This window comes from Tiliqua scincoides, chromosome 5, assembly GCF_035046505.1.
Source record: "Tiliqua scincoides isolate rTilSci1 chromosome 5, rTilSci1.hap2, whole genome shotgun sequence".
Lineage (NCBI taxonomy): Eukaryota > Metazoa > Chordata > Lepidosauria > Squamata > Scincidae > Tiliqua > Tiliqua scincoides.
This window is the reverse complement of record NC_089825.1, coordinates 19,064,199-19,073,071: the sequence shown is the minus strand read 5'-3', so window position 1 is coordinate 19,073,071 and position 8,873 is coordinate 19,064,199.

The window sequence follows — 8,873 nt, the reverse complement described above, 5'->3', positions numbered from 1 at the left end:
TAACAAAGAAAAAAGTTATACAGCTAATTTTACTGGTGCTTACACTGATGTATTGCTGATCATTTATGGTTATAAATGTTTGTGCCATTTTCTTAATTAAAATGGTATTATGAGGTGTTAGAATAACACTTTCCTTACCACCAGGGAGGAAAAGCTTTAGGGAGATGTTAGCGATTATCTCCCTCCTTCCCCTGCCCATGTGTGGAATGGGGCAGTGGGCAAACCATGATTGATCAATAAGTCATGTTTCAAGATCAAACAAAGGTGAATGCAATAGCTAGCTGTGGAAGACACCATTCAAGTGAGCAAATTGACTTAGTGCTAGGAGCATCACGAACTGGGAAGACCTGGGTTCAAATCCTGCCTCTACCATGAATGTTACCAGGTAACCTTGAGCCATTCATTCTTTCCCTCAGCCTAGCCTACTTCATAAGGTTGTTCCACCGGTAAAAGGTAGCAATGGGGGTAGAGAATCAGGAAAGCCATCCTGAGCTCCTTGGTGGTTAAAGCAGGATAAAAAAATAATAAAGAAATGTAGCCTGCAACTACAGTGGGGGAAAAACCCAGAGAGCGCCACAAAATGGATGTCAAATATCATGTAACCATGGCCTAGCTCTCACTGAGGTGGTAAACCTGTGTCTGGGCTATACTACTGCAGACTACAGATGGGAGCTATAACATGATTGAGTGGTCCTCTGTATGAAGGATCATTCCCTTTTGCCAGGTTCCCCCTGCAAATTTAAATGGTACATTCAAGACATGTTTACTGCCTTTATGAAAAACAAGCCCTGACTACACGTGAAATGATTGCATCAGAAACCCCACTTACTAAATGTAAAATAAGTGTCATGACAATATAGTATACTGGCTTGGCCTGCCCCTTTCCCTTTGAAGTGGGCTTTTGAGCCAGCTCCATTGCTTTCACCCTTCTGCCTCCCTGGTACCACCACCAGGCTTGCCCTGCCATCCTTGTGTCTCTGCAAAGGATGTCCAAAACAGTTCATCACCCCTCCACCTGGGCCAGCCAGGGCTCTGTAGCCTCATCAATCAACCGGGAGAGGCGCTGTGATGTATCTGAACCAAGGCTTAAAAATACAAGTCTTGAGTCAAGTCAGTGTGCTTCTTTTACTGACAAGTCGAGTCATTGAAGCAACTTGAGTGAGACTTGAGTCTGACTTAATAGACTGGAGCAGGGGTGCTCACCCTTTTTTGGCTCGAGAGCTACTTTGAAACCCAGCAAGGCCCGGAGATCTACCAGAGTTTTTTTTTTACAATGTTCGCGCCATCATAACATATAACATTTATGTGTACAATGTATGTTGGTGTACCTTGAGCCCCACTGAGTATAACAGGACTTACTCCTGAGTAGACATGCCTAGGATTAGGCTGTGAGGCTGCAATCCTAGCCACACTTACCTGGGAGTAAGCCCCATTGAGTACAATGGGCCTTACTCCCGGCGTTTCCTCCCAGAGGCACCTGAAGGGGGGTTCGGCACTCCGCTATCTACTCATTTTGCCTCGCGATCTACCGGTAGATCGCGATCCACCTATTGAGCACCCCTGGACTGGAGTCTACATCACTGGGCCCAGTTCATGCAATCTTGTTGTGCGTAATCGGCTATTTCCTCTTTACAGAAGTTTCTCTGCTTAGCGCATCTCAGAGCATTGTATTTTTCTCATTAAAAAGGGACATCTTTTATTGATAGGCTTTTGTTGTATGTGGATATTTTTTGCAGTTGTCTCCAAACCAGTAGATTCTCGCCCTGTGCAGAGATCCCCAAGAAGACCTCAGAAACCCAAGATGCTTAACACACCTGAAGATTCTACATATTACACTCTAATACATGTAAGTATAACAGCCAGAATATATGGTTAAAATCTGTCGGGTCGAGCTCATTGCTCTTCTTTTGTAATGAGTGGGTTCTACTCAGAACTTCTGGGTTTGGGCCATAAACTATCTCTTGTGATTTAGAGTGTAATGTATACCTAACCAGAGTCAATATAATAATTTCCTATGACTTTCAATAAATCTGATTTGTACCCTGAACACCCAGTTTTAGATGTAATTCCACACCCAGAATTCCATTATTTTTGCGTATATACACAAATATTGCATTGTATACTGCATCATCTTTCCACACAGTAAAACAAATCTTGCAAGGGTTGGACTGAGGGTCCCCTCTATTTGTCTTGAAAGTCACCTATCCATGATAGCTTTCCAAGCTTGACCTGAGTGCAACTAAATAAGGGAAAGGATGAAAAAGTGATCAAATGTGTCAAAAGCACATTGAAGAGGCTGTTTCATGAGATCCTCTTAAGAGCAATTAAGAGCACTCGCTAGAGGCATTTGCATACTATTGACCTACTTAGCAGCAGGTGACAGAATGCATTTGCTTAGTCAGGCTACTGCAACTGCTGGCACCCAACAGAAATTATAGCAAAGGGTTTGAAACAAACAAAAAACGAGAGCAGGTACAGATGTTATAAAAGAACACAGAGCTTCTGCCACTTCGTATCTCTTTGCTCTTTCCTTTAACACCTACGAAATGCATAGTGTGACATCCATGCACTTCCTCACCTCCACCAATCAGTGAAGTGAGTCAGAGGAGAAAAAAAACATGGCTATGTCACATCATATATTGTGCCGCAGTAGACATTTCAAGAAAGTGACAGCAAGCCATGACAGCTCCATGACTGTCCCATACTGGAACTGAACAAAAAACAAAAGTGGCCTCAATCTCTAGAATACAGACAGCAGGCAAAATGAGGTTTAGGCCAGGGGTTAGATCAAAGCAACAATGAATAGGGTACTGGCACAAAAAATTACTCCATTCCTTTCTTGATTTTCAACCATGTAGATCAAAATTTTCCATCCCAATAACAAAAGGAACAACAGCAGTCCTTTAATCGGTCTTAGGGCCCAATCCTATCCATTTTCCTCCATCCCCATCAGTGCAGTGGCACCAAAATGGCAACTGCTGCATCCCATAGGAGGGGAGGATAAACTTTTGCATCGGGTTGGGGTCTGCTTTGACTCATAAATAGCTGGCATAGGTCTGTGTGGACCCACACTGTGGGTTTGGGTCCGAGAAGGGGGATAGGATGTTGGTGGCACTAGTGTCACCAATCCCGCCCCCCTCCCTGGGCCTGATCTGCCCATCCCTTGTTCCCTGCCCCTTTCTGCGCTCCATCACCTCCTCCTGCCATCTCTGTTGACTTACCTGGTCCTGCAAGCGGCAGGGAAAGCATTGACACAGGTGTGAAAGTGCAACCTTCCCGCTATTACTCCTGGCAGAGCACCGAGTGGCATGCTGTTGGAGTGCCTTTTACAACTGGTGCTGACTGCTTTACAGCAGTCAGTCAGCACCAGTATAGGAGGCATGCTGCCAGCAGGCAGCACACATAAGATTGGGCCGTGAAATAAATACCTTAAAAAGTGGGACAAAAATCCCCATTCAAAGACTTGCGTGTTTCAGCTGTTTGCTGCCTCCCCACTTGCAAAAGAAAGAATAAAGGCTCCTGGTGCACATGTATGGATTGTAGAAAAGGCCTGTAAATTCATTTGTGCATAATATGCACCGAGTTTGTCCAGGAAGTGGCTACAGCTCAGTGGAAGAGTACAAGTTTTGCATACAGAAGGTTCAAGGTTCAATCCCTTCCATCTCCAGAAAAGAAAAATTCCCAAGTGAAACTATTGCAAATTACTGCCAGCCTGTGTTGACTTTTCTGAGCTAGTTGAACCAGGGAAAGTCTGACTAGGTATCCGGCAGCTTCTGATGTTCCTAACAACTCCAAAAATTATTCTTTCAGAAATCAGTCCAGGAGGAGAAACGGAAACCAAGAAAGAACAGGTAATTTTTCTTCTGATTGAAATAGAATGTAGTAGTCAGAAATGTTGGTATGACTGCAATCCTGTACACATTTTCCTGGGAATAAGCTCCATTGAGCACACTGGGACTTACTTCTGAGTAGACATGCCTAGAATTGTGCTGTGTTTAACTGCATTGTTAACTGATATTTAAGGCAAGGAATATTGCTTGGATCATCATTGGAGAATAATATGTGTAGGATCAGATTCTTGCCCAATGAAGGACAAAATTCATTACTGAATTGTGAAGGGTCAGTTGATTTGTACATCAGTGTCATATGGGGCTGGCCAAGGTCTCCTGGTACCTGAAGAGGTTTGAAAAATGCTGTGTCCATTCACCTGGTGGTATGCAGTCCAGAGGCATATCTAGGGTGTAGGGACATGTGCCCTGGGCACTGCTTGAAGGGGGGCACTGCTAAATAGCAGCTTCCCAGCTGACTCTTGGCTTCCGCCAAACTGCTGCAAACCTGCAAGCGCAATGCTGTTTTCAGGGGCCTTTAGCAGCTCAGCAAGAGCCAAAAGTTGACTGTGAAGCTGCTGGAGAAGGAACTGGGGTGGCAGCCACTTTGCAAAGCTGCTGCCTCCCTTCTCCAAACCCAGAAGTGACATTATGACATCACCCATATATACCTCTGGGGTATATATACCTCTGATGCAGCCTCTGGGGATATACCTCTGATGCAGCCTTTCTTCCTCCCACTCTCTGGGTTGGAAGAAGGGAATGGAGCAAATGAGTATGTGCGAAGAAGAGAGTGGTGGACTAGAGTGAGATGCTCCAGGCTGCCAGTCTTTTCTCCTACGCACTTCCTCTTCTTCTCCACCCCTCTTTTCCTTTTCCAGTTTAGTGGGAGGAGCAGAAGTGGAGCTGTGTGAGTGGATGAAGGTGGGCACCCCCCCCCGTCAGTCTTCTGCCTGAAATGGACATCTTATTTGGCCTCATGGGTGGGTGAGTCATTTGGCCGTAGAGTCACAATGACAGCACAAATTTAATCAATAATGTAGATTAAGTTTTCTTAATTGAAGTCTCTAAAACCCAACGAAAGTTATCAATGACCCTCAAAAGCCCAGTTCAGTGCATATCAACTTAAATGTAGTAATCCTGCAGAAACAATTTATTGAAAAACAAAAGAAATCACTGATGCACTTACTGTTCATGGAAAGGTGTAACTAGGAGTCCATTCTGTATGTTTTTCCCTGCAGAGTGGAATCCGGTGTCTTGTAGGTCATTTTATATTCTAACTACTCATCCCACCGTGACGAGATGTCAGCTCATAGCTAGTGTAGCAGTGTCCTTGCACAAGGAGCTGCCTGACCAGCTCTAAGTGCTGACACAGCAGAAAACGAGAAATACTCCTAGGAGCAGATTGTCAAGTAGTGCAGATGTTTAGAAGTACAGTTGCTCATTTTGGCTTTGCCTTCCCTCCTGATCCAAATATCTGTTTCGGATTATCAGTAGCCAGTATAGGGATAAGAATCATCCTCTTGTTGCTGGTGGGTGTCTGGAATGTCCTTATGTACAGACGGAGCTGGGTTGAGAACTGAAGGATTGCAGTAAAACGGACAGGGCAGTGTGTCTTATGTAATATCAGGTGTGCTTGTTGTGATGGTGGCAGGCCTATTGTTATGGAAATAGTCCTCCAACTGCAGCTTATCTCCCTGAAAATCTGACCTTCCAGGTGCTTTTCTCCCAATTGGAAGTGAGCTCAGTTTATAGAAAAAAGCTCCTGACCCCAGTATAAGGAGACAAAACTAGAGGGATGCAAGTGGCAAGCATGAGGAAGCTCCTTTCATCGCTCTGCGCAAAAAAAACACCACATCTCCTAGTCTTACATAATTGGGGTCAATCTGGGCTTAGAACAAATGGAGTTGCAACCATGACATGTAATTGAGAGCCATCAGTGTTGAGAGGAAGTCATTTTGCAGCTGGTGAAGGGCACATTCACCCCTTTCTGGTCTCCTGATACAGCAAATCATAAAGCTTGTTCCATTGCGCCAGCACACTTTCACCTTTTTGTAGCCCCCAGTAATAATGTCCACTGGCATCTACCAACAGCCAAGGGAGAAGAAAAACTGACACCACAAATTGTCTTGGTGGATTTCCTATGCTGTAGCCAGATCAAATCCATGTCTTTTTATATATGCTCGCTGGCCCTGCTCTGAAACAGTTAAGCGTACCAACTGTGATTATCTCTTTGTTCCATATTGATCAGCCTAAGCCATTCATTCATTTCTAAGCCTGACGCACCCCTGATAATGTCACATTTCCACTGATATCGCAAAACGCTGGCATCTGAATTTAAATGCCTTGCAGCTTTCGGCTTGGCGGCAGCCTTGCCTACAAAATTGCCATGTAGAGTGCATATTGGTGTTAAATGCATAAATCCTGGGAAGTAAGGGGCTTATAAGGGGAGCACTAATACAGTCCTAATTATATCAGCAAGAATGGCATTGCGGAAAATTGCCCAGTAATTGTAGAGCTTTCAGGCTCAGTAGAGCTCTGAAGCACGCAGGTGCAGGGTTCCTGCATGTCTTTCCAAAGCTGCCTCCCCAGGCACGGTGAAGGACATTATAGATGGTTGGTGTTTTTTGATTGTCTTGTGGCAAGACCTGGGGCTTGGATATTTTTATTTTAAGATTCTGTGTTTCCCTAGTCCATGCCTCCAGCACTCAAGGGCTGTGTTTTCAGGGGCTAATAGAATTTTGAGAGTTATGTCGATCACCTTTAAACAAAACAAAAAAACACTCACAGGGAAAACAGCAGCTCAAGATTCATTTCTCCTAGACAGTAGTTGCTATCTTTGCCCAAAGAAGTGTGAGGAATGCAGAATAAGTAAAATAGCACAATAATTATTCATCAGATCAGATTTTCTGTCTGATTGAAGCATAATGTTTGTTGTACCTCAGGAGCTTGCCTGCTCTTTTCTTGTTAAACATGGCTCAGTAGAAGATACTTGATTTAAAAAAAAAAAACCTATCAAGAAAATCTTAACATCCATACTTACGAGAGCCAGGGTGGTGTAGTGGTTTGGGAGGTGGACTTAGACCTGGATGATCCAGGTTCTAATCCCCCCTCGGCCACAAAGCTTCCTGGGTGACCTTGGGCCAATCACTTTCTCTCAGCCTCACCTATCTCACAGGGTTGTTGTGAGGACAAGAAGGGGGGGGGGAGCAGCCGTGTAAAACCACTCTGAGCAAGGGTGGTATAAAAATGTGAAAAATAAAATAAATACTGCTTGAATAGTATAGTGCGAGGCACTCTTGGCAATCCTCACCATTCCCAGATACAAAGAAGTTGGGGGAAGGCACTCCCCATTTGTAACTCAGAGGTATGATTTCTGTGTTTCACATGACAAGAAATGCAGGTTCTGCTTAATCATGACTCCAAACTCTATACCCAAATCTCCATTCATAGAGTTTTGGACTATAATGGCTATGTAGAGCCCCATGTTGAAAAAGCATGTCAGGTGCAGGGGACAAACAGAGCAGTTGCTTTCATATTCTGCTTGTGGACTTCCTGGAAGTATCTGGGTGAACACAGGATCCTGGATTAGATAGAACTTTGGTCTGATCCAGCAGGCTTGTTCCTATATTATTACATCCATGTTGCCTAGCAGGAAAAAAATAACTAGAAAAACTTACTGGGCCTTACCGCTGCTTCAGATTGTCTTGGACTTTTATCACACCTTGGTTTAATTTAGAAGTAACTACAGAAAATTCTTAGTATCCGCTGGGGTTAGGTTCCTGGAAAACTCAAGGGATACCAAATCAGCAGATATGGAATCATTGATCCTATGTGATCAGAGATGTTGTGGGGTAGCTAGCCTGGTCAGGAATGCAAGTAGAAGATAGCATCAGAATGGTGTGGATAGTGTCAGAATGCCTGCCACAGATAGCTTCAGGATGACTAAGGATGCTTCCAAATGGCTGTGGATAGCTTCAGAATGGCCAAGGATAGCTTAAGAACGGCCACCCGCAGATTCAGAATGGCCAAGGATAGCCGAGAACAGGCCGTGGATGGTGCAGCAGTAACAATTGTGTTCATGTGTGTAAGCGAATCCTCAAGAACTGAGTGCTCAGTTACCGAGTGTTGACTGTATATCTGTAATCCTAACTAAACTTTCTAGAAAGTTAGAATATTGTGGAACTTACGGCTGCCTAAACATTCATAAAATTACTGCACATTTGTGAAAATACAATGTGCAAAATTTCTAAAGTAAGCAATGGCCTTTGGAGCTGTTTGAGGGCCCAATCCTATCCAACTTTCCGGTGTAGCTGCAATGCAGCCCCAAGGTAAGGGAACAAATGTTCTGTTATAACATATGCCCCAGGCCTATATGAATTTACAGGCTGGATAAGGCAAGGCTAGGCCCTGATGTCTTGGCCTGAATACATACAGTGTAGCACTGTTGCATCATGGGATTGGCTGATGCAATACCCTGCAATACCAAGTCACAAGACTATGAGTCATACTGTCACCAGATCGTAGCCCGCTTCCCATTGGCTAGTGCCAGTATATATTTGAGCCTTTACAAGCTCCTGTGTGGGAGATGTTATGTGGAGTGCCTGCGGGAAGCTACGTTGGTGGAGTTGGTGATCAGAGATTGTGGAAAGTGCTATCTTTGCTGTTCTGCCTCAGCACTGTACATACTGTACATACTTCAGTAAAAGGACATCTGGTGGTGGAGCACTGCCGTGTCTGTGCCTCGTTATTTCCCGGGAGTATCTGCCTGACCTTGGGTCTCTGGAGCAGCGGTGCTATCTGCGTTACTCAACATGTTCCCATACCTTGAGGAGGCCTCCATGATTGCCTTCCCACCACAGGATGCAATGCACACCCCATTGGCACAGCTACACTGGCACTGGAAAATTGGATAGGATTGGGCCCTGAGATGTGCCTCCTATATTTGTTTAGATGTCTTTATTTTGAAGGCTGTTTTTCTCAGTGCGTTTTGTTCTGTGACTTTTTTGGTTTGTAGATATAGTCCATCAAAGGTATTGCGTGATC